The sequence below is a fragment of the Myotis daubentonii genome, chromosome 19 (genome assembly GCF_963259705.1).
Source record: "Myotis daubentonii chromosome 19, mMyoDau2.1, whole genome shotgun sequence".
NCBI classification, from domain to species: Eukaryota; Metazoa; Chordata; class Mammalia; order Chiroptera; family Vespertilionidae; genus Myotis; species Myotis daubentonii.
Genome location: NC_081858.1, coordinates 28,350,215 through 28,373,288, shown reverse-complemented (window position 1 = coordinate 28,373,288; position 23,074 = coordinate 28,350,215). Strand labels below are relative to the sequence as shown.

The 23,074-nt window shown below is 65.0% G+C and overlaps 1 protein-coding gene across 14 annotated transcripts in view; it reads left to right on the top strand.

The window, feature by feature from the left end:
* The window catches only part of NCOR2 (nuclear receptor corepressor 2), a 134,441-nt gene that overhangs the window by 4,812 nt on the left and 106,555 nt on the right, over positions 1-23,074 (top strand). For 12 of the 14 annotated variants that reach the window (XM_059676239.1, XM_059676237.1, XM_059676238.1 and 9 more), the window contains exon 2: positions 11,635-11,679. The exons of 1 other annotated variant lie outside the window; for it this stretch is intronic. The gene's annotated coding sequence lies outside the window, so the exon portion shown is untranslated. Of the gene's footprint in view, positions 1-11,634; positions 11,680-21,493; positions 21,900-23,074 lie in introns of those variants that run through there. One more of the 14 variants, XM_059676234.1, reaches the window with a different exon arrangement.

Genomic DNA, 23,074 nt, shown 5'->3' with positions numbered 1-23,074 from the left:
TGTAGGTTCTGTGTAGGTTCTGTGTAGGTTCTGTGTCTAGGTTCTGTGTGTCTTGGTTCTGTCTCCTGTTGTCTTCTTACATCTATATTTATACCAGTTGATTCCAATCCTATCAATCTCTATTCCAAAGGTTAGAGCATTTCTTATCTCCATTCCAGGGAGAAAAGATTATGTAGCTTAAGCATGATTGTTCATAGTTAAAGTGATTAATTACCCGCCTGGCACTTAGTTGAGGGGTTTTATTCCCTCCCTAACTTCAGGGGAAAATCCCTACCTGGGGAAACAACCTTTCTCAGAGAGGTGACCTTGGTTAAAACACATAGTGCCAAGAAGGTGAGCAAACATATTAAGAACAGTATGCCATATATGCCAGGTCCCTTGAAACAGCAGGGATGGACCGGCTCCCGGCAAAAAAAAAAAAAAAAAAAAAAAAAAAAAAGAGTAAATTAAAAAGGATTTAAATCCGCATGGAAAGGTGTCGAGGGAGGCCTCCTTCCCGGTCCTGCCCTCCGTGTTTCTGTCCGGGGCAGACACACCGGGCGGGCGGCTTCCCCTCTGACATGCCTGGCCGAGCGCCCGCCTGAATTGATTTCAGAGAGGAAGGGAGAGGGAGAGAGAGAGGGAGAAACATCCATGAGGAGAGAGAATCATGGGTCGGCTGCCCCCTGCACGCCCCACACTGGGGATGGAGCCCGCAACCCAGGCACGTGCCCTGACCGGGAATCGAACCCTGACCTCCTGGTTCCTAGGTCGACGCTCAACCGCTGAGCCCCACCGGCCGGGCACCGGCACTATTTTGTAACCACCCATTTGTACTGAATGCCTTCACCTTTTCACTCAGCCCCCTGCCCCTCCCATCGGGCATCCATCGGTCTGTTCTCTGTATCGGAGTCTGTTCTTACTTTACTTGCTCGTTTATTTTGTTCTTTAGATTCCTCGCGTAATTGAGGTCATATGATATTTGTCTTTGACGTATTGCACTCAGCGCAGTACCCTCTCCAGTGACGGCGAACCTTCTGAGCTCGGCGTGCCGGCATTTTGAAAAACCCTAACTGAACTCTGGTGCCATGTCACCTATAGAAATTTTTTTGATCTTTGCAACCATAGTAAAACAAAGACTTAGATTTTTGATATTTATTGTATATATTTAAACGCCATTTCGCAAAGAAAAATCAACCGAAAAAACGAGTTTGCGTGTCACCTCTGACACGCGTGTCATAGGTTCGCCATCGCTGCTCTAGGCCCACCCGTGCTGTCGGAAATGGTGAGATTGTATTCCTGTTTGCGGCTGAGGAACATTCCAGCATAATCTTCCAGGGTTTTCACTGGGGGGGGGGGGGGAACGGGCCCAGCGAGGATTGTCAGTGTGAGGGTCACCCCGCAGGCCCTGCCTGCTTCTGGCCTGGCTCCCTGCTCTTGCCGAGCTGCACTGATGCTCACGGTGAGAATGTGCTGTCATGGGATGCGGTGGGGGGAGGGGTGGTCAGGGCAGCAGACAGTCGGGCTGACCTTGGGCACGATTCTGGCCTCATCTGATGCCTGAGGCTCTGGCCCCCTCCGTCCAGGGCTACGGGCGCCTCTGGGCCGCGCTGCCCGGTTTCCGCGATTTTTGCAAAGTTACGTGCGACCCGTCTGGTTTCCCTCTTTGCTTTGGCCGGTAGGAAGCTGGGAGCCGCTGTGGCCGCCTTGCCTTGGGCAGCGTGGCCTGGCCTGTGCTGTGGGGGCAGGCGGCCCGCCCGGAATTCAGATGGCTTCGTCCCCTCTGCTCTCTGATGCTATCTTATCGGTGTGCATTCCTGCCAGTTCCTTCGCTCTCTCGAGGGGGGACTGGAGCCGGGCGGGAGTGAAGAGAACACTTCTCAAGGTTTGCCTGCTTGTTCCCGGAGTGCCTGTGGGGATGGCTGGTCCCTGGCAGCAGGTGCCAGGTCTCCACCAGGGTCAGGGCCTGCGGGAACCGGGGCCTGCGGACGTCCTCCAGCCAAGGGAAGAAGCAGTGAGGGACCTGGACGGTGACAGGTGGCCCTGTTGGAGGCCCGTGTCCTTTCAGACCCACTGACCTGCGGGGGGCTCGGGGTGGGGGGGGGGGACAGACGGTGAGCTCACCGGGGTGCACTGTGACGCTGCCTGCTCCGTATCCGGGGCCTGGGGCTCAGGGGTCTGGGCCGGGTGCATCGCCAGCCCTGCAGGTGCGCCCGCGCCGAGGCTTTCGGACGCTCTGCGTTCCTCTGCTGCCCCCCCCCCCCCCATGTCACTTTGAGCTGGGAGGACGTGGAGGAGGGAGGAAGCCAGGGGTGGGCTGTGGGAGGGGGAATTGGAGGAGCCCCCGCTGGCCTGGGCTTGGGGTCGGGACCCGGGCCGTGTCTCGGGGCTCACGAGCAGGGCGAGTCTGAGGTCCCGCGTGGATGCTGCGCAGGCTGCATGGCGCAACCTCGGACAGTCCTGGAGGCTCAGCAGACAGGGCTCCTCGGTTTACCCGGCAGCGGAATGGGGCATGAGGGGCCGCGGGAGGCGGTGCCCAAGCCCGTGTCCAGGGCTCACAGACCCATGGAGCTGCCCCGGGGCCGGGCGGGCGGGGCCAGCGGCCTCCAGAGTCGTCCTTGCTCACGGGTGTCCCCCAGGGGCCTCCAATCCCGCCTGTCCCAAAGGGGGCCCGCGGTCCCCCGCACCCCGGCTCCGCCTCCTGGCCTGTGCCGCCCGGGCCACAGGTGTGGGGGTCTCTCGCCCGCCCTCCTGCCCGCAGCCTGCGTGGCCTCCAGTCTGTCTGCCCCTGTGGCCCTTCTCCGCACGCAGCGGCCAGGGGGGCCCCAGCGGGTACCCCCTGACCTCACTCGGCCCCACGGGGCTTCCCACCACTTCTTGCACGGCCTGCAGACCCTTCTCCCCGCCTGGGGTGTCTGCCAGGCCCCGGCCACCTCCCAGCGCCCCTGGCCAGCTGCCCTGCGGTCTCTCTCTGCCACGGAGCAGGCAGGTGTGTGTGGGGAGGGGCGGGGTGGGGGGCGGGGAGGGGCGGTTCTCTGTGGCCCAGGGGCCTCCCTGGGGGTCGCTGTCAGTTGCGAGTCCTGGAGGCCAGGCCCGAGGTGCCTAGAGGAGGGGTGCCTTGGGGGCCCCTCCTTGCCCTGCTCGGCCTCATTCTGAACTGCAGGCCGCAGCAGACCCTCTGGGAGCCTCGCGGCTGCTGAGTGGTGTGTCTCCGTGGCCATGGCAACCGCCTGGCACCCGGGCCTGCTGGTTAGGCTAACGCGCGATCCTGCTGGGCTGAGCGGGAGCCAGGGACACGGTGCCCCCACAGCAGGTCCCCGCGTGTCTCCGCCAGGCCCCCCACCCCTCCCTGGGCCAGGCGTGGCGCTGGGGCACCTGGCCTGGGTGTGGAGGAGCCCACGGCCGGAGCCACGTGGAACGTCTCTGCCGCCCGTGACCTTGGCCAGGACCGGGGGCAGTGGGTGAGGGGCACAGAGTGGAGAGAGGAGCTGCCCACGGTGAAGGCTGTGCTGGGGGGGGAAGACCAGATGCAAAAGGAGCAGCCAGCCCTGGCCAGTGTGGCTCAGTGGATAGAGCGTCGGTCTGCGGACTGAAGGGTCCCGGGTTCGATTCCCGGTCAACGGCACGTACCTCAGCTGCAGGCTCCTCCCCAGCCCGGGCCCTGGTCGGGGCGCGTGCAGGAGGCAACCCATCGATGCGTTTCTCTCGGTATTTCTCTGCCTTTCCCTCTCCCTTCCACTCTCTCTAAAAATGGATGGGCAGATATCCTCGGGGAGGATTAAAAAAATGGAAAAAGAAAGGAGCAGCCGGAGCGGAGAGCGGGGAGGGGTGGCGTGAGGCAGGGATGTTTGCTTCTGGTCATTTTCCCTGATTCCTTAGTTCCTTCAGATCCAGTGTGGGTACCTGGCCCCAAGGAATGGCCGGGGAAACCCACCGGGTCGCAGTCCGCAGCCCGCCCCTCCCGTGACGAGCCGGGAGCGAGTGTCCCGACCGGGTTTCTCTGGCCGCGGCCCTGTCCCCGGGGGACCCGTGTTCCAGATTCGCGGAGCCCAAGGCCACACCACAGCTGCTTCCTTCCCGGCTTCGTCCTGGCCCCGGGGCCGCCGGGCCTGCGTCCAGGAACCTGAGGCTCACAATTAAATGAAACGTGGTCCTCAGGTGCCCGCAGCTCCCACCTGGCCCGGGGTCTGGGGACCAGTGAGGCCCCTGTGGGCAAGGGGAGAGAGTGGGCGTGCTCACGCCAGCCTCGGTCCAGGTCCAGGCGGCTGCCTTTTATTTCAAACAAACAGCCAGGTCGGCGTGGCTCCGTGATTGTGATTGAACATCGACCTAGGAACCAGGAGGTCACGGTTCCATTCCCACTCAGCACAGGCCCGGGTTGCGGGTTCGATCCCCAGCGTGGGGCGTGCGGGAGGCAGCTGGTCTACGATTCTCTCTCATTGATGTTTCTCTCTCTCCCTCTCCCTTCCTCTCTGACATCAATAAAAATATAAAAAAGACAAAGAAAACCCAACAACCACCTGCAGGTGACTCCTGGGCCCCCTGGGTCCCCTCCGCTGGGGCAGCCACTGCTCGACGGGCGTGGCGTCCGCACCCACGTTTTTGGGCTCCTACGTGGCGGCCTGGGGGGGAGGATGCAGGTGGCTGTGTGGCCCGTGGGCGCTGCTCTGCTGTCATCCGCCGGCTTTGTGGGTTCAGAGCCGTCAAAGGTTGGCAGGTTTTATAGAACCCGACCTCGTCATGGCCTCCTCACGCTCAGGCCGGCAGCAGGCAGCAGGGCCGAGCGGGGCCGAGCTGGGCTTCTGACTCCACACGTTGTCCTCTGCAGCGGACGGTCACCCCCTCCCAGGCCCTGGTGGCACAGGAAGGGGTCTCAGAGAGGACTGTCTGGAGGGCAGAGGGGCCCCAATAAGGCGTTTTCTTTGGAGTCTGCGCCCAGAGTGTGGACTCGGTTCTCTCAGAGAAGCGCCTACTCTGCGCCGGGACCTGTCCTTGGTGCTGGGCCCGGTGGGGACCCAGGCAGGTGCGTGCCCCGCCTCCCCAGCCACATCGGAAACGGTGGGGATCGAAGGCCGTTCCTGCCTCAGTCTTCCCGTCTGTGAAATGGAATGAGGCTTGCAGGTGCTCCCGGGAGGAGCTCGGTCACCTTGGGCTGGCTGTTTGCCGGCCTCAGTTTCCCCATCCGGGGAGGGGTTTGTGGTGGCACGTGCCTCTCGGGTGGCTGTGGGGATTAAGCGTGTCACTTGGCCCCGTGCACGTGGCGCACAGTAGGGGCTTTGTGACCCCGAGCAGATGGATGGCCTGGGCATAGACGATGAAGGCCAGTGCGCACGGATCTGCCCTTGGGGTCACGGAAGTGGGTGGTCTCCCGGGGGTGTGGGCGCCCCCTCTCTGCCTGGCTGTGCCGGTGTGGGTGGGGGCTGGGCCGGAGGGGCCTAGGCTGCCCTCCTCCCCAGGCCCCTGAGGAGCCGGCTCAGAGGAGATCCCTAAGGCGATTAAGTGGGTTCATTTGATCCCCTAACGTGAACTTGAGCAGGCGGCTTATCTCCTGGAGATGAAAGCCTGGCGGGCAGCGAGCCACCTGGCCCGGGCTGGGAGTGCGGGATTTTATCCTCCACCCTGCCCAGCTGGGGCCTGTGCTGGGGCTTTGGCCCACCCGCCTCCGGCCCCCAGCCCCCAGCCCCCATCCCCCAGCCCCATCAGCTGCTGCAGCGGCCTGGGGACCGCACGCTTTTTACGCGGATCTCATAGCGGCCGCACATGCCACGCTCATTCATTCGATGCTCTCAATCTCAGGAGCCGCCGCCATCGCTGCCGCCATCGGCACTTGCCCAGTGCCACCCTGTGCCCCGCTCCCCCCCGGCACGCCCCCTCCCAACCTTGACAGTAGCTACACCCTCTCCTCGAAACGCCCCTGCCTCTGAGATGCCTCCTCAGTGCAGCCTTGACTGTGCGCGGAAGTAACAACAACACAGATCCCTGTGGTGCCCCCCCACCCCCACCCCAAGCAGTGTAACGGGAAGTGAGAGGAGGCAGGGCTGGCGGCTCCCACGCAGGATGAGTAAGTGCAGCTTCGAGAGAAGCGAGAGCAGAATCCTTTCGGGACTGGAAATACGTGAAAGTGACGGCAAAAAAAAAAAAAAAAGAAGAAAGCAAGCTAGTGTTTGGGTCGGTGCTGGCAGGCTTTCTTTAAGGGGCCAGGCCTTTCGAAGGTTGCCTGGGGAGGGTGACGATCGTGGCGCGACACTGTCCCCTAGGACAGCTGTGTCCCCACCCCAGAACGTGCCCTGACCGGGAATCGAACTGGGACCTCCTGGTTCGTAGGACGACGCTCAACCCCTGAGCCACCCCGGCCGGGCCACTCTTGTGCTTTGCCCGCTGTTCTTGCTCCAGAGCCGACAACTCCACAGGGACTGAAAGAAGCCGATTGTGGTTACGGGGGGAGGGGGCTGTGCGGACAGTGGCTTGGGGGTTCCCTTTTCTGTTGGGGAGACGGGAAAGCGTCGGAACCAGATAGGGGATGGTGGGTGCACAGACCTGTCAGTGTGTTAAACGCCCCTGACCGGTCCTCGGTGTCGCGGGGAATGCGATGTTATGTGAATGTCACCCCCGGTAGAACCACCGTCAGGGACGGAAGAGGGGGTGCACGTCCGGAGCGCTCACGGCGTGCGTGGCACTGAGTTTCTGGGTCCGCCCGGGAGACGAGAGGCTCCGTGTCACAGGTGCAGAGCCGGCTCAGAGACGCCAGGCGGCCCGTCCGGTCACACAGCCGGAAAGCTGCAGACCGTCCAGGGTCCAGGCCAGATGCTGAGGTCTCCGCGCTGGGCTTCGTGACCTCCCCGGGGGCTGAGCCCAGCCAGGGAGAGAGGATGCCTGTCCTGGGGGGGAGCGGGGGGCTCCTCTGCTGCCTGCCCTGCAGCCACAGACACCCCCGAGGGCACTGCCTGCCGAGGGAGGGCCCTGCTCCGAGGTCACTGCTCCCCAAGGTCGCTGAGCGGCTGGGCTGGGGCTGACGGCCTCGCGGGGCAGTTGTGAGTCTGGGTGTGACCTGTGCTCAGACTTGGGCGGGTTCGTGGCCCCAGGCCTGGTGGCTGTCCCGTGCCCCTCACCCCCCCCGCGCCCCCCCACGCTGGCCACAGGAGCAGGAACTTTCCAGCTCAGCGCCAGCGGCTGACTGTGAATCAGGGCGGCTCACTCTGGGGAGCGCTCGGCCGGCCGCGGCTGCTTTCGGTTTCCGCGAGCTTCTCACTCTGACTCAGCGCCTCCCTGGCCCCGGTGACCCGGCTTCTGAGCACCCGTGAGCCGAGCTCGGTTCCTGCAAAAGGCGTCCACGGGCTGCCTCTGGCCTCAGTTTTCCCATCCGGGCAGTGGGGGCAGCGAGGGGGGGGCTGCACGTGTCCAGGGTGTGTGTGGAGGGATCTGGTGCAGACACAGGGTGGGGTGGTGGCTGGGAGGGGGTGAGCCTCACGGGGGCCCCGTGCCCTGTCCTCAGAGGGTCTGGGTGGAGGGCTGTGTGCGCCTGGGCACTTCTGTTTTGTTGTTGGTGGTAATCCTCACCCCGGGATATTTTTTCCATCGATTTCCAGAGAGTGTAGAAGGGAGTGGGGGAGAGAGAAACATTGATGGGAGAGAGACACATCCGATTGGCTGCCTCCTGCACGTGCCCCACCCGGGCTGGTGATGATGGAGCCCGCAACCGAGATACATGCCCTTGACCAGAATCGAACCCGGGACCCTTCAGTCCACGGGCCAACGCTCTATGCACTGAGCCGCACCACCCGGGGTGAGGGCACTTCTGTTCTTCATGACAACCGGCCACCGGGCCTGGGGTGTGGAGTTCGGCCACCGACGCCGGAGTCTCCCAGCGGGTGCTGCTGCAGAGGCCGGCGGGGGCCTGGAGTCGGGGCCTCCCAGTTGCGGGGGTTACGGACTGACACCTGAGGGCTAGGGAGGGGGAGCCCCAGTAGCGAGCTTGAACTCAGCGCCTGCTGCGGGCCAGGCTGCATGTGTCCCACAAGGTAGCGCCTGGCATCACCCCATCTTACAGATGGGGAAACCGAGGCTCAGAGACCCAAAGCTTTGCAAAACGGCAGAGCTGAGATGTGAGCCACCCCGGTGATGACCTCCGAGGTCACAGTCTCGGGGAGTTAGGCGACAGATGTGGGCCGCCCTGCTGGACGGCAGGCGAGGTCCTGGGCTGCTGGGACGCAGTCGTGGATGCTGTTCCCTGGAGGGTCGGGCCTGTGAGTGGGGAGCATGCAGAAGGCTTGTGGGAGGCAGAGACATGGGAAGGGGGTGCCAGAGGCTGCATGGAGGCCCCGCCCCCCGTCAGGACCAGGTCAACAGGAACCCCCTCCCCCCTGGGCTACCAGACCGGCTGGCCTGTCCCCTGGGCCCTGGGACAAAGCTTCACTATCTCTTGACCCCGACAATTAATTGCTTCTGGCGATCGATGGCCCCACAGTGCCCTCGGCGTCCCTGCGCCCCGACCCTGCTCCTGGGCGGGGGAAGGGTCTGCGACCTCAGGTCCCGGCCCCAGGCAGCCCCTCCCCCGGACCCAGCAGCGGACGGACACTTCAGGGCGCTGGCCCTGGGCTCCTACCTGCAGAACCTGAATTATTCAGGAGCCTGGGATGGGGCCGCTGAGGGTCGTCCGGAGGCTTCCGGAAGTTTCTACCACCCCCTCCCCCGTGCCCCGTTCCCAGGGAGCCCGCTCCCCCGTCTCCCTGCTGGGGCTCCAGGGCGGGGCGTCTGGTGCAGCGGGTGCCTGGAGGCCCGTCCCGCTGGGGGAACCCCGGGGAGCTCTGCCTCACCGTCTCCATCTGCAAAATGGGGAGAGGCCGGGAGTGGAGCGCGGGGTGAGAATTCCACCCGATCCTGAGCCGAGGGGCTGAGCATTGTGCCCGGCACCGTGAGACCCCGGGAGGCGGTGCACAGACAGGTGGACGGACAGATGGCCTCTCGGTGCGGCCGCCGGCGCAGGCCCGGGATGCAGGCCCGGCCTTGGCCTGTGCTTGGCCCGGAGCCCGGCTGCCGGCGCGGCCCCCCTTCCTCCAGCGGTGGTCGATACCAGCTCCTTCCTGGCGTCTCGCTGCTGCTGTCGGCTGCCTCTTGCAGACGGCCCACCCCACCCCTGTGATGAGGAGGAGACGGGGGGGGGGGGCACATTGGGGGCGTGAGGGGAGGAGGACGGGCAGCTGTCAGGTCCCCATCTCCCCGCCCCTCCCTAGCTGAGCGGTGGCCTCTGACACAGGGCGGGGACGGTGCCCGCCTGGCGGGGCCGGGAGGTGGCCCGGGTCTGGCCTGCGTGTGGGTGACCAGGGGTCTGATTGCCGTGAGGGCCTGTGGTTCGCCCGGCCTGGGGCTGGCCCCTGGGACCCGGGACAGATGGACTTGGGGCTGGGGGTGCTCCTGGGCAGGGCTCAGGGCTGCTCCTCAAGCCCCCTGCCCCCCGTCCCCAACTCTGTGCCTGGCATTGGACGGGCTGGGCCCTCTCTGGTGGGGCCACAGCCGCCTGCTCCCTTTGTCCCGCTCCAGGCCCAGTCTGCTCGCCCACGGCCCCGCCGCCCGCTGCTGGCGGGGAATCGGACCTCGTGAACTCGGCGATGACCTCTCTGGCGGCTTCAAGCAGAGCCTGGAGGGGCCGCACGCCTCGGCTGTCGCTGGAGGAGGGAAATAAAACATCCCAGTGGCTTCCCGCGGGAAGCCCGCCCCTCCCGCCGCCTGCCACGGTGACAGGGCCGGTGACAGGGGAGGGCCGTCCACCTGGTGTGAAAGGATGTGCCCGGCCGGCCCCGCGGCGACAGGAGTGGCGTTAGGTGCTCCTCCTCCCCCGGCCCAGGGCCCGACGCCCCCAAACGCGGCCGCTGTCCCCCCGGGAAGGTGTGCTTCCGCGGGGCCGTGCCCAGGCCGGCGGGTCCCGGGCGCAGTGTGGGCTTCTGTAGCGCCGCCCGGTGGTTTGCTCCTCTTGCCCCGTGTGGATTCACCGGCCGGCCGGGCAGCCACGGGGAGGCTCACGAGGGCGCCGCTTCCCTTCCTTCAAAGCGGCAGGCGTCGCGTGGGCCCCGGGGCCCGGGGGTTTGGAGAAGTTGACCTGACTCGACCCCACGAGGGTTTGCCGTGGGCAGGCGGGGCTGCAGGGAGTCCCGTCAAGACCGAGGCGGGTGGAAGGAGCGGGCCGTGCGGACAGCCGAGGGGAGCGGGCCCGTTTCCGGATGGGAAGACCGAGCTCAGAGAGACCGGGGGGCGCGCCCATGGTCACCGCCCTCCGTCCATGGAAGAGCTGGGACCGCGGCCGGTGTGTCGGCTGTTCTCTCTGTGCAGGTGCTGCCACCGTAAAGAATGCGTAAGGCGCCTGGCGGCGTGGCTCAGTGGTCGAGGGTCACGGTTCGATTCCCGGTCAGGGCACAGGCCCGGGGTGCGGGCTCCATCCCCAGTGGGGGGCGTGTAGGAGGCAGCTAGTCCAATTCATATTCTCTCTCTCTCTCTCTCTCTCTCTCTCTCTCTCTCTCTCTCCCTCTCCCTCCCTCCCTCTCCCCCCCTCGTCATTGATGTTTTTCTCTCTCTCCCTCTCCATTCCTCTCTGAAAAAAAAAGGAATGCATAAACCCGGGCGCAGATTAATGAGTCATTTTAAAGGCGACACCCAGTGGCCACCTGCCGCCCCCTCCCCGGAGTGGTCAGCACCCTGACGTCTGTGCGAGTCGCCTGCTCGCTCTCCCTCTGCACACCCCCGTGTGGGGCAGCCCCGGTCTGCCCTTTCCAGAGCCACGGACACGGAGTCCCGGCGTGTGTAGCGCGGAGTGTGGCCCCCGTGCTCAGCCCGGGTCTGACCTTCCTCTGGGGGTCGCGTGTCTCTGCCGTTGGCCCCCCGTCACCGCGGCACGTCCTGGGTGTGGCTGTGCCACCGTGTGTGGGTCGCCCGTCTACGGATGGGTCATTGGATCGGGGGCTCGTTCCCTGCTTTTGTGTGACAACGAGTGAGGCCGTCGTGCGCAGTCCTGTGCGCGCGCGCGCGTGTGTGTGTGGACACAGATTTCGTGTTTCCCGGGTAAACACCCAGGAGTGGAATTGCCGGGTCACGTGATCGCCCCACCGGAGCGGCCTCCTCACTGGGGATCGGACCAGCGCGTGGTCTCAGGGGGCCCGTGTCCTCGCACCACTCGCTGTCGTCTCTCATTTCAGCACCACATCCACGCGGGGTCTCCTGGGGTTCCGATGGGCACTTTCCTGATAGTCAGTGACGCTGGCACCTTCCCCTGAGCCCTTTGGCCATCGGTGGCGGGGAGTGAGTCCCCCCGTATTTCTGTTGGCTCGACCGGTGCTCACTGACCCGCGGGCGGCGTTTTGTGCCTGGACGCTCGCTGTCGCCACGGGGTGCTGGCTGTGAGTGGAGGCTCAGGGGTGCTTGGCTGCGGGCTGAGGCCCCCCTCTTTCAGGGCGGTTTCTGGGATCCCAGCTCTGGGTCTGGGGGCACGGGACTGACCGCCTGGGCTCCAGCGTGTGCAGGGCCTGCGTCTGGGGGTGTCGTGGAGACGTGCTGGGCCTGGTGTACACCGCACGCCCAGCCCGGGGGCCCCGCCATCCCGTCCCTGTCCTGTCGGAGCGCCCGCGCGGAGGATCGAGCTTGACTGACGACGCCCCTCTTTCCCTGCAGGTTCCCCGGAGTCTGAGGACACAGCGTTGCTGGCGGCCGAGTGTGGTAGGTCCACGTCTGTCCCCACTCCTCGTCGGCTCGGCGGGCTCAAGGGGGGCGGGCGGGAGTCGCTGGGGAGCCGGATTCCACCTGGCGGACGTGGTGGGGGGCTCGGCGAGCCCTGTGGGGTTGCCCAGGGTGGGGAACGCCAGGGGGAGGTGGTGGGGTCCCCCGGGGAGGGGTATTTCCTGGCCTAGCGCAGGGGTTTTCAGAGGAGGCCTGAGACAAGGGGGTCGTAGATGGGGGACGAGGTTTTCTCCGCCTCGGGGTTCTGGGCTCTGAGGGCGGGCTGGGCTGCAGACTTGTTGGGGTGGCCGGTGCTGCCCCGTGGTCACTGTGTCCAGCGTGAGGGGAGGCATCCTGGGTCCAGGCCTGGCACTGCTGCGCTCACGCGGGGAGCCCAGGCCAAGTCACTCCATCTCTGTGCCTCAGTTTCCCCCTCTGTGAACTGGGGGAGTAGCAGCACCCCTCCCTGGGCTCTCGTGCTGGTAAAATGAGCTCATACAGACCAGAGCCGGCACACAGTAGGTGCTCAGCGAGCTGTTAGGGCTTTTCTTTGTCCTCATTTTATTTTGTATTAAATATATTTTTATTGATGTCAGGAAGGGAGAGGGAGCGAGAAATAGAAACATCCATGATGAGAGGGAATCATGGATCAGCTGCCTCCTGCACGCCCCACACTGGGGATCGAGCCCACAGCCCACACATGTGCCCTGACCGGGAATGAACTGTGACCTGGTTCATAGGCTGATGCTCAAACCACTGAGCCACAGCAGCTGGGCAGCTGATTTCAGTGTAAATAGCCACTGGCTGCTGCCCTGAGCTGCACCAGGAGATTTCAGTCCTCTCCCAAAACAGTCATTCTTCGCTGATTATTTCTAAAGCGCCTACTGTGTGCCAGGCCCTGTTCTGGGTGCTGTAAGACGGACAAGTACCCATCCTCCCGGGCAGGCAGACAGTAAACATAGACAGAACACATGGGGTGTCCTTGGTGGGAAGCGCCGGGTTGAGGAACCAGCTGAAGGGCTTGAGGAGTGTGGATTGTGGTTTCAAACAGGGGTAGTCAGGGTGGGCTTCCCTGAGGAGGTGGCATTTAAGCAAAGGTCTGCGGGAGCAGAGGAAGGGAACGTGCAGGTCTCTGGAGCGTGTTTCAGAGCGAGAGGACCACCGTGCAAAGGCCCTGAGGCTGCGTGGAGTGGGCCCGCTGGTGGGTAGGGGTCTGCATGAGCCACGTGGGTGCATGGGGCGTCTTGGGGGAGGCCTCTCCCCTTCGTTCCTCAGCCTGTAGGGTCCCGGGAGGCACCAGGGAAGGACAGGGACAGCCGTGGCGGTTGCCTGCTTCCCTGGCCGCACCCTGGGCCCCACGGTGGAGGGTTTCGTCTGGGCGACACCGGGGCGAGGGCCCCTCCAGGGAACCAGCCCCGGGTCTCCACCCGCCGTGCTGGGTGCCTTTGACGTTGGGAGGAAGGTGGCCTTGCCCGGCGGGGTGTCCCCTTCCTCCTCCGCCTGCTGCTGGCCCTCCATCCATCCCGGCCTAATGGGGAGCCCTCCCTCGGAGGCTGAGTTATCTGCTTGTCATGCCAGAGGCCCAGCCGGGACGATAAAAGGGCTTTTTGTCTGCAAGCACTTAGCTTCCTCCTCTGGGGCGATCCATCACCTGGGGGGAGGGGGGGGCAGACAGACGGGGGAGGGGGCGGGGTCCTCCCCGAATGCTCCCTGGAGCTCCCTCAGCCCAGAGATGAGGCTTGAGGCTCCTCTGGGGACCGGCATGGGGAGGGGTGCTGACCCTGGGCTGCTGGGGCGGCCCTCTGCATCTGGGGAGGCCTGGAGGCGGGTGGGGGGGCGGGGTGTGGGGTCGAGGGCGCAGTGTCGGGGATGGTAGCGGACCAGCCGCTGAGGTTCCGCACTCGGCACCCGCGGGACCATGTCGCTCAGTCCTCAGAGCGGCCCCTCGAGGGGGACCTGTCCTTGTCCCCCGTGCACAGCGGAGCCATGGGGGTGGCGGGGTGTCCCCCCGTGTGCGAGCGGCAGAGGAGCAGGGGAGCCCTCCCTGCGGCCGTGGGGCCTGGGGAAGGGCGCTGGGCCAGGGTGTGGAAAGGCAGGTGGCTGTGGATGAGGGGTGAGGCTCGGGTGTGGGTGGGGCCCACAGTGAAGGGGGGACAGGGGCGGCCAGGCTCTCTGGGGACCCCGAGGGCGAAGATCGGGCCCAGACAGCACGCGAGCAGGTGTGCGTGTGGTCACAGGGCTCCGGACTCGGTTTGTCCGTCCTGGGCAATGGGTCCCCGTGCTGGGCGGCGGAGGGAGGCGCAGAGCCCATGGAGGTCTGTTTTTGTTTTTTTAATTTTATTTTAAAAAAATGTTTTTATTGAGAGAGAGGAAGAGAGGGAGAGACAGAGAGAGAGAAACATCCATGCGAGAGGAACATCATGGATCGGCCGCCTCCTGCACGCCCCCTACCCGGGACCCAGCCCACAACCTGGGCCTGGGCCGTGTCCTCCTGGTTCCTGAGCCACGCGGGCTGGGCCGTGGAGGGCTCTGTCTGTCCAGCTCAGGAGGCTCCCTCCGCTCCCGGCAAGCTGTCTTCCCCTCCCCCTACAGTCCCCGCTTCTTCCTCTCCTCACCCCCTCCCTTCCTCCTCCTTCCTCCCCCGCCCCTCCCCTCTCCTTCCCACAAACCCCCCCTCCTCCCCACAGGCCACCCTCAAATGACAGCAATTAATGGTGCCTCTGATGGCGGGCTGGGAGGGCCAGGCTGACAGCTGAGCGTGTCTGCCGGCGGCTGGCCCTCTAATCGGGCCCGGGGGATGCACTCCCGCCGGGCTCCCAGGCGCCGCCTGCCCCCATCACTCACGGGGGCGGGAGCTGCCCTCTGCCAGGGCCGGGCTCACGGGCGCTGGCCCAGGACCTCCCATCCCTGTGCCCGCGCCTGGCCGTCCTTTTATTATTATTATTATTATTATTATTGTTATATTTTAAAACATATTCTTATTGATGTCAGAGAGGAAGGGAGAGGGAGAGAGAGAGAAATATCTGTGATGAAAGAGAATCATGCATCGGCTGCCTCCTGCAGGCCCCACACTGGGGGGTCGAGCCCTTGACCCGGGCCTGTGCCCTGACGGGGAATTGAACCGTGACCTCCTGGTTCTTAGGCCAACGCTCACCACTGAGCCACACCGGCCGGGCCTTTCATGATTGTTTTTTCTTTTATAAGTGGGTGAGCTCTGGGGTGGCCCTTGTCCTGCCCCAGGGACCAGGATGCCCTCTCCTCCGGCAGACTGTGCCAACCCTTCCCCACAGGGGGTCCATTTTGGGGGTCCCCTCTCTTGGGAGGAGCGGGTTGGGTGGGGCCGAGCAGCCTTCGGTGACGGGGGCGGCTACCTGGGCCTGGAGTCCCGCCCGGTGGGGGGGCTTGCGTGTGTCGGGGGGACAAGAATCCGGGCCAGTCCTGCCCACCGAGGCCTGGTGCTCGCTGCTGGTCATTCTGCAGCACCATCAGTGCGGCCCTACTGTGCGCCAGGGCCCAGAGCCGGCCCGTGCCCGTGGGGGCTCCGCCTGCCCAGGGGCTCTCGGAGGAGCCAGCCGTTAACCCTGCCTTTGCTGCCGGGGACCTCGCCGGGCAGAGGGGCAAGCCCCGCCCTCCTCGGTCCCGCGCTCATGAGTCAGGGGCTTGGGCAGCGTGAGGGCCGTGCCAGAACCAGGCGGTCGGACCTGGAGGTGGGGGACGGGCCCCGGGCCCGGGTCAGTGGGGCTGTGTTTACGTCTGTGTTTTCCTGTGACGGTTGGAAACAGAGCAGCCTCAAGGGGATCTAATTCCCCCGGAACACCAGCCCCCCTGCCCCCCGAGTTCTGACCCATGTAAAGATCCATCGAGCAACCCCCACAATCGAGAGGGCGTTAAAGTATGAGCTTCTTTGTATTTGGTTTCTTTCTCTCTGCATGTCTTTTTTTAATGGATTTTTATTTTTTAAAGAGAGAGGAAGGAAGTCAGAGAGAGAGAGAAACATTGCGAGCGAAACATCTGTCGGCTGCCTCCTACACGCCCCCAGCCGGGGACAGAGCCTGCAACTCAGGCATGTGCCCTGACCAGGACTCGAACCGGCAACCTTTCGGGATGCCCGACCAACTGAGCCGCACCGGCCAGGGCCTCTGCAGGTTTTTGCAATTCATCCGGATGAATAGTTGATTATTTTTCATCGCCGAGTAAGCATCCCGTGGTAGGAGTGTGTCACAGTTGGGCCTCCCCGTTCCTGAGCTGCCCGGCACTCGGGTGGTTTGCGGTTTGGGGCTGTTTCGGATGAAGCTGGACCGTCTCCGTGCCTCCCGGAGCTTTTTCTTGTCGTATTGCGTTGGCGGAGGCCTGCGTGGCGCTGGGAAGCCGCAGTTGGGTTGTCCCTGTTCGCGAGGTGTGGGTGTGGGTTTCACACTCCCATTTTACAGGTGACGTAACGGAGGCTCTGGGAGCTCAGGGGACGTATCTAAGGTCGCTGGGCAAGAGCCGCGTGCTCTTTGTCCTGCTCCGCGCCGGGACGTACCCGCCCTTCCGTTGCTCGGACGTGCTTGTGGGCCCAGAGGGTCCCCCGGGGCTGGGTCTGGGGGAGAGCGGAGGGTGTGAAGGAGGGTCCACTTCTGGGCCACACACGGTTCGTCGGCACCAAGACCGCTGCGTGTGTGTCGGGCCTGTCGCGAGCCTGTCGGGCGGGCCTTCGGGGGAGCGGTCTCGGGGCGAGGCCAGAGGGTGACACATGGAAGGGGAAGCGGAGTGGGGACCGAATGGGTCCCCCCTCCCCCCCCACTCGCCGAGGAGTGTTCGCTGAGATGACTTTTCGGGAAGGAGGCCGGCAAATTAAATCAGCAATCCTGCAAATAAACGAGTAACGACGTTACTGGGGCGCCTCATTACATCAGGTTCATAATTGAGGGTGGATGCCTGCCCGAGAACACTGCTTGTCTTTAATCTCTGGCTCCGACGTGCGGCTCTTTCCGTCTGATGGTAGTCCCTGCCCCCAGCCTGAGGGAGGAGGGAGGAGGAGGAGGAGGGAGGAGGAGGAGGAGGAGGAGGAGGAGGAGGATCGAGGGGGGCGGTGCAGCCTTCCAGGGGTCCCAGCGAGCCCCAGGGAGCCGGGTAGTCTTGGCTCTAGCCTGCAGTCGGGGTTATAAACCTACGTAAGGTTGGAAATGGTTGCAGGACAACAGTGGTAATAATAACAGTGTGTAACAGTGACAGGGCTGCACTTTATAATTTACTTAATCTTATGGACCCCCCCACCGCCCCCCGGAAGTAGAGATGATCGTTATCTGACTTTATAGGCCAGGAAACGGGGGCCAGGGGGGGTGGGTGACCTGAGCAGTGGGAGTCTAACCCCGGCTGCTGCCCAGAGCCCCCCTTCCCTCTCTCCTGCGGGGATTTCCCGCGTTTTCGGATGACTTTTCAGCTGGGTCCTTTTAAAAAAAATTTCGTTTTAATCCTCATCTGAGGATATTTTTCCATTGATTTTTAGAGAGAGTGGAAGAGACAGAGAGAGAGAGAGAGAGAGACAAACACATCGATGGGTTGCCTTCTGCACGAGCCCCCTGACCAGGGCCTGGGCCCGGGAGGAGCCTGCAACCAAGATGCATGCCCTTGACCGGAACCGAACCCGGGACTCTTCCGTCTGCAGGCCGGCGCTCTGTCCGCGGAGCCACGCCGGCCAGGCCACTTGCCGTTCAGAAAACGTGCTGATTTAGGGCGATGCCAAGCCTCGAGGGGCTGGAGTGCTGAGATGACCACCTTGTCCCTCCCACAAAGGCCGGAGACCCAACCAGGAGCAGCTCGGAACCACGCAGCAGAGCTGCGCCTGGGTGCTCACAGCCCATTCGCTGGAATGAAAGCGGCTTCTTTCCAGGTCGCTCCTTTCTCTGCCCGTGGCTTTGAGCTGCCGGCTCCGTGGGCTCTCCCGGGCCTGCGGGTGGTACTGGGATCGCCATGTTAGACCCACTTTCCAGCTCCACTCCGCGATACCCGCTGTGCACTGTGGGGGTTGGGCCGGCGCCACCCGCAGCCCTCCCCGAGCCCCGGGCCAGACCGCACCTCCTGGCAGGGCCGCCCAGTCCGTGGGCCAGGCTCTCTGTGCCACGGAGGCCCCCAGGCGGCTGCTCTGTGCGAGGCGGACGGGTCAGGGCAGGAGGGTCAGTTCCTGCTCCCTGCAGCCAGCCTGGTGTCCCCGTGGCCTCCCGGGGGCGGGGAGGGGGGTACCACAGAGCTGAGAGATGCTGGCTGTCGAAGAGCACAGGGTGGGGCGGGGGCAGCTCTGGTGTTGGGGGTACCCACTTTATTTTACTTATCTACGTATTTCTAAAATATATTTTTATTGATTTCAGAGAGGAAGGGAGAGGGAGAGAGAGAAACATCAACGATGAGAGAGAATCATGGATCGTCTGCCTCCTGCACGTCCCCCACTGGGGACCGAGCCCGCAACCCGGGCATGTGCCCTGACTGGGAATCGAGCCGTGACCTCTGGGTTCATAGGTCGACACTCAACCCCTGAGCCACGCCGGCCGGGCCAGGCGGGGCACTCACTTTAGGTAGAAGAATCAAGGGTGGTCTCTGAAGGAGGTGGCACGGCAGCTGAGACTGGTGCCTGGGGAGGAACCAGCATGAAAGGAAGAGGGGTGAGCCTTCGAGGCAGGGGGAGCAGCACGTGCAAAGGCCCTGTGGCCACCGTGGTCAGGAAGGCTGAGGGGCTGACAGGACTGGAGCTGGGCTGGGCGCCCCGGTGGTGGTTCCGGATCCGGGGCTGTTCTGCTGGCCCTTTGCCCCATTTGAGGTGGAAATGAAGGGGAATGGCTTTTGCTTCTCCCTTTTGTTCCTTTGCTAGTGGATTGATTGACATGTACTGGGGACGTGGGGTGTTCCAGACGTTTGTAGGGCAGCGGGATCAGAAGGGTAGAAAAGTCGGGCAATGTCCGCGCGATTGAGGAGCCTAGTGTTCAGACAGAGAGAGAGTCGGTGAACATGTGCCGTCGAGCGTGGTGAGGGTCACGGGCACAGAGTTTAGGTCACGGGAGCGAAACGCGGTCCGAATCTGTGGTCAGGGCAGGCTTCCTCGGGCCAGCCAGGTGCGGGTCAGGTCGCTCTGCCCGAACTCCTGGTGCAGGCAGGCCGGCCTCCCTCCAGCCGATGGGAGAGGGTCCTCCCGGGCCTCGCCCAGGTGGCTCCAAGCGCCCCGTCGGTCACCATCTCTCCTCTGTGTCTCCTGGAAGGACTTTGCCATCGGAGGTCGGGCCGATCTCCTCTCCGTCCTTCTTAACTTGGTCCCATCTGTGAAGACCCTTTGTCCAAACAAGGCCGCGTCTGCGAAAGGCAGGTGCGATCCTGAGCCCGGCACACAGGGAAGGAATGGGCCAGAGAGGTTAGGAGTTCGCCCCGGGCCACACAGCTGGCAGGTGGCTGTGGTCTGAACTGGGTCAGCCCGGCTTCCCGTATCCTTGGGGCCGCCACTCGTCACCTGACCACAGTCGAGACTCCCAGGCGGGCAGCACCAAACGCCCGGGTCCCAGCTTGGCCCCCCTCTCCCCTCTCCACACGATTCCAGGGAACCAGGCCTGGAGCTGCGGGGAGACCCTGAGCACCTGGAGGCGCCCCCCTGCTCCGTGCCCGCCCTGCCCGCCCTCCCGCCCGAGCCAGCCACAAACAGACCCCCAGGCGCCCCACCCCCTTTGGCCAGAGAGGACCCGGGAGCCACTCAGGCGGCCAGGGCAGGCCCCTCCTGCCTCCTTGGGGAACCCCCTTTCCTTGCCACCCATGCCCTTGTGTGTGCGTCCCCGTCACCGGTCTCTCCCACGGTCCCTGGAAGTGGCCCATGCGGACGGCGACCGCGGGAGGCGTGGGGTGCGACGGATTCTTTTGCTAAGTGGCTCCGTCTAAAGAGGGTGCAGCGTGGGGCCGGGTCAGGTTCGCCGTCGCCGTGAAGTCGCTCAGCCACCCTCCCCGCCCCCCAGCTGCCCAGCTTCCTGGGGGAGACGCCAGCAGTGGCCGGGGGGTGACGCAGCCAGGCCACGACCCGGCCGGAGCACAGGGAGCCCGGGACTTGGGGGCGTGTGTCCGGGTTCCAGGAGGATCCCGGCCCGGCCCCTGGGAAGGTCAGGGCTGTGCAGGGCCCGGGTCCAAAACAAACAGAGAAGAACAAAAGGAACCGGTGAGGCCGGCCCGCCGCCCGGGGCTCTGCTTCCTGCCCGCGTTTGGGTTTGGCGGGGCCGGTCTGGCTCCTTGTTCCTGAGATTCTGTGGTCTCCCGCGGGGTCACGGCAGCACCGGGACCTGCGGTCTACACGTGCGGCGGCTGCTCGCTCCCTCGCGTCTCTGCGTGCCTCGGTTTCCCCACCTCTAACAGAAGGCGTTGGAGGGGAACACCCCCGCCCCCCGCCTTGGCTTCAGGGCAGGCAGTTTCTGGGGGAAAGCGGGGTGGGGGGGCCGAGGGGGGAGCAGATGGAAGTTGGGATGCGTGGTCTCCGACTCGGCTGTCCCCGCTAGTGCAGTGGCCACAGACCCTCGTGGCATGCACGCCGGGCCCCCCCCCCCCCCCCGCCCCCGATCCCCTGTGGCTCCTGCTGACCACAGCACGTGGTGTGGCGGGGGCACGCCGGGCTGACCCAGTTCAGACCACAGCCACTTGCTGGCTGTGTGGCCCGGGGCAGCCTCTTGACCTCTCTGGGCCGCGTCCTCCCCGCCTGTGGGTTTGGAGAACGGCACCAGCCTTTTGCTGTGCTCGCTGGGACGTGTGGCTGTGATTGTGATCGTGGCCCCGCTTCCTCTCGGGAGCGTCCCTAGTCTGTCCCCAGAGTCCTCACTTGCTGCCCCCCAAGCCCCCCACCTTCTTTTACTCCGTGACCTGTTCTGACTCCACCCCCCGACCACTGCCCTTGGCCACACAGCCTTCTCTCTGCGTCTGCCACGCACCCGACGCCGCCTGGCCTCAGGGCCTTTGCACGCGCTGTGCCTCCACTGGGGGTGCCTCTGCCGGGGGTGCCTCCGCCAGGGGTGCCTCCCTTGCATCTGTACAGCTCAGGATGCTGTCCTAGGTCGTGGGGCCTGACTCCTGGCGGCTGGGGGACCCCTGTAGGGATGCCTCACCTTGTCACTGCCGCCCAGAGCCCTGCGGGGAGCCGGGGCTGAGCCCGCCCGGCCGCCGACGGGACGTTGACACCCAGAGAAAAGCTCCCACTTGTCTGATTCACACCGCCCGTTGCCGCCAAGGTTCAGAGCCCTGGCTGACCACCAACCATCCGTGCTGGCCTGTGCGTGCGTGTGCATATGTGTGTGCGTGTGTCCGCCCTCTGGGCCTGTCACCGCCGCGACCCCTGCTCAGAATTCCGATGGGAGGGTCCTGTGTGCTTTCCCTGAGATTGCAGGGAGGACAGAAATATTTGATAAAGGCAGAGCGGCCCCCTGGCTGTGTCGCCGGGGAGACTGGAGGGCGGGAAGGGACAGGGGCAGCGCCCGTGTCTCAGGCTCGCCGCAGGCCAGGCCCCTGGGGGGCAGGGTCCCGCTGGGAGGAAACGGGTTAAAGAGGGGAATGCGGGGGAGCCCGCGCTCAGGCTCCCCACGAGCGAGCGGGACTGCTGAAGAGGCTTGCTGCCGAGCTATAAAAAGGCCTCCCAGTGTCTCAGCTCCTGAGTGGCGGCTGGCAGCCCGCCAGGGTTGCCATGGCGATGAGGAATTATTACTTACTGCCAAGGCTGGGGAAAAAAGGCTCTTACTTTTGGCTCCCCGACAAGAGGAGTGGACTTATGTAATTCCCGTGTTTATGGGCCCGAGTGGCGGGAGGCAGGGAGCATCGCCCGGGCCTGACCTCCTGGGCGGCCCGCGGCGGGGCGGGTGGCCGCGAGCTGTCCCCCGTGGCCGGCGGGCCCCGTCTCGGGGGGCATCGCGGGGACCTGGGGGGGCGGCCTCGCTGCAGCCCGGCCTGGGGGCCGCCCCAGCCCGGGGAGCCCGTAGTCTCGCGGGAAGGCGCGGCTGGAGGGGCCGCCCCTCGGGTCGGGCCTGCGGGGAGGATGGTTTGACATTGGACGCGGGGTGTCTCCGGGCGGCCGGCGGAGCAGGCGTGGACTCCGCTGACCCACCGCTGGCGCGTTCTCCTCGCCTTTCTCTCTCTCTCTCTCTCTCTCTCTCTCTCTCTCTCTTCTTTTTGTGGGAGAGTTACTTCAAGTTGTGTCTGGAACTGACGCGAGTGAACGGCTGGTCATGTGCTCGGTAAGAAGTTTCCGGGCTCTGGGTGGGCAGGCGGGAGGGAGGGTGGGCAGGGACGCCGCCAGGCCTGGGACCCGGGCCGGGGGCACCGTCAGGGAGGCCGATGGCTCGTTGGGCAGGAGTCCGGTTCTGCCCGATGAGGTGGCCCTGGGCCGGGCCGCGTGGACCCGGTGCTGCCGGTGGATCGGACAATGGGCCGGCCCAGGACCGGGCTGGTGGGTCGGACAATGGGCCGGCCGCCGTCTCAGCGGGAGGGGCCGCAGCCTCGGAAAAGGCGCGAGGGGGCGGGTGGCCGGTGGGGCAGCGCCTCTTGGCGGCTGTCCATCGAGGGAGGGGATGCGGGGTGGGACCGGGCGGCGTTCCCGGCCCGCAGGCAGCGCTGAGGGTCTGGGTGGTCCCGGTCGGCTCTTCGGCCTTGGCCCCGGGGGTGGTCTGGGACTCGGGGCTGCGGCGGGGAGGGGGCCAGGTGCAGGCAGCGGCGGCGGCCCCGCCCCGGCTCCCACCACGGTGGCGCTTGGCTGGGCGCCCGTGTCTGGTTTGAAATCAGCGCCACCGGCCCGGGCTTGCCCAGGGCCCTGGCAGCCAGCAGCGGGTAAACACGGGAGAGTTGGAAGGGCGTCCGGAGCCCACAAGGAGCCTTTAGTGGCGGGCGGCGGGGTGAGGGAGGGACGTGTCCCGAGGTCTGGGCGCGCCCGGGCTGGTGGGACGCAGCGGCCCAGCGCGCGGGGGCTCCGGCCGCGGCCCGGGGGGGTCTGCGTCCCAGACGGCACTGCCCGCTTGCCACCGTCCGGGCTCGGGTCCCGGTTCCACCCTCTTTCCGGACCAGGCGGCCTCCCCTCACCCGTGGGAGCCTTGGTGTCCTCATCTGTGAGATGGGGCCGTGGAGGGCGTCACGCGGGCGTGGGGTGACGTAAGAGGCCCCGCGGGCTCCTGGTCCGTGCTGGGCTCACGCCCCAGCCACATGCTGCCTGCCTGTGCGACCTGGGACAGGTCACTTCCCGCAGCCTCGGTTTTCCCATCTGACAAATGGACGCGCCACCTGTCTTTACCCCACAGGTTGTTGTGTGGCCAATGGGGGCTAATGAACGGTCCCCTCCCGCCCCTGACGGGCAGTAATGACCTTGGGCGGGTCAGAGAACGCCCTGGGACTCACGGAGCCTCCGTTCTCTCATCCACGC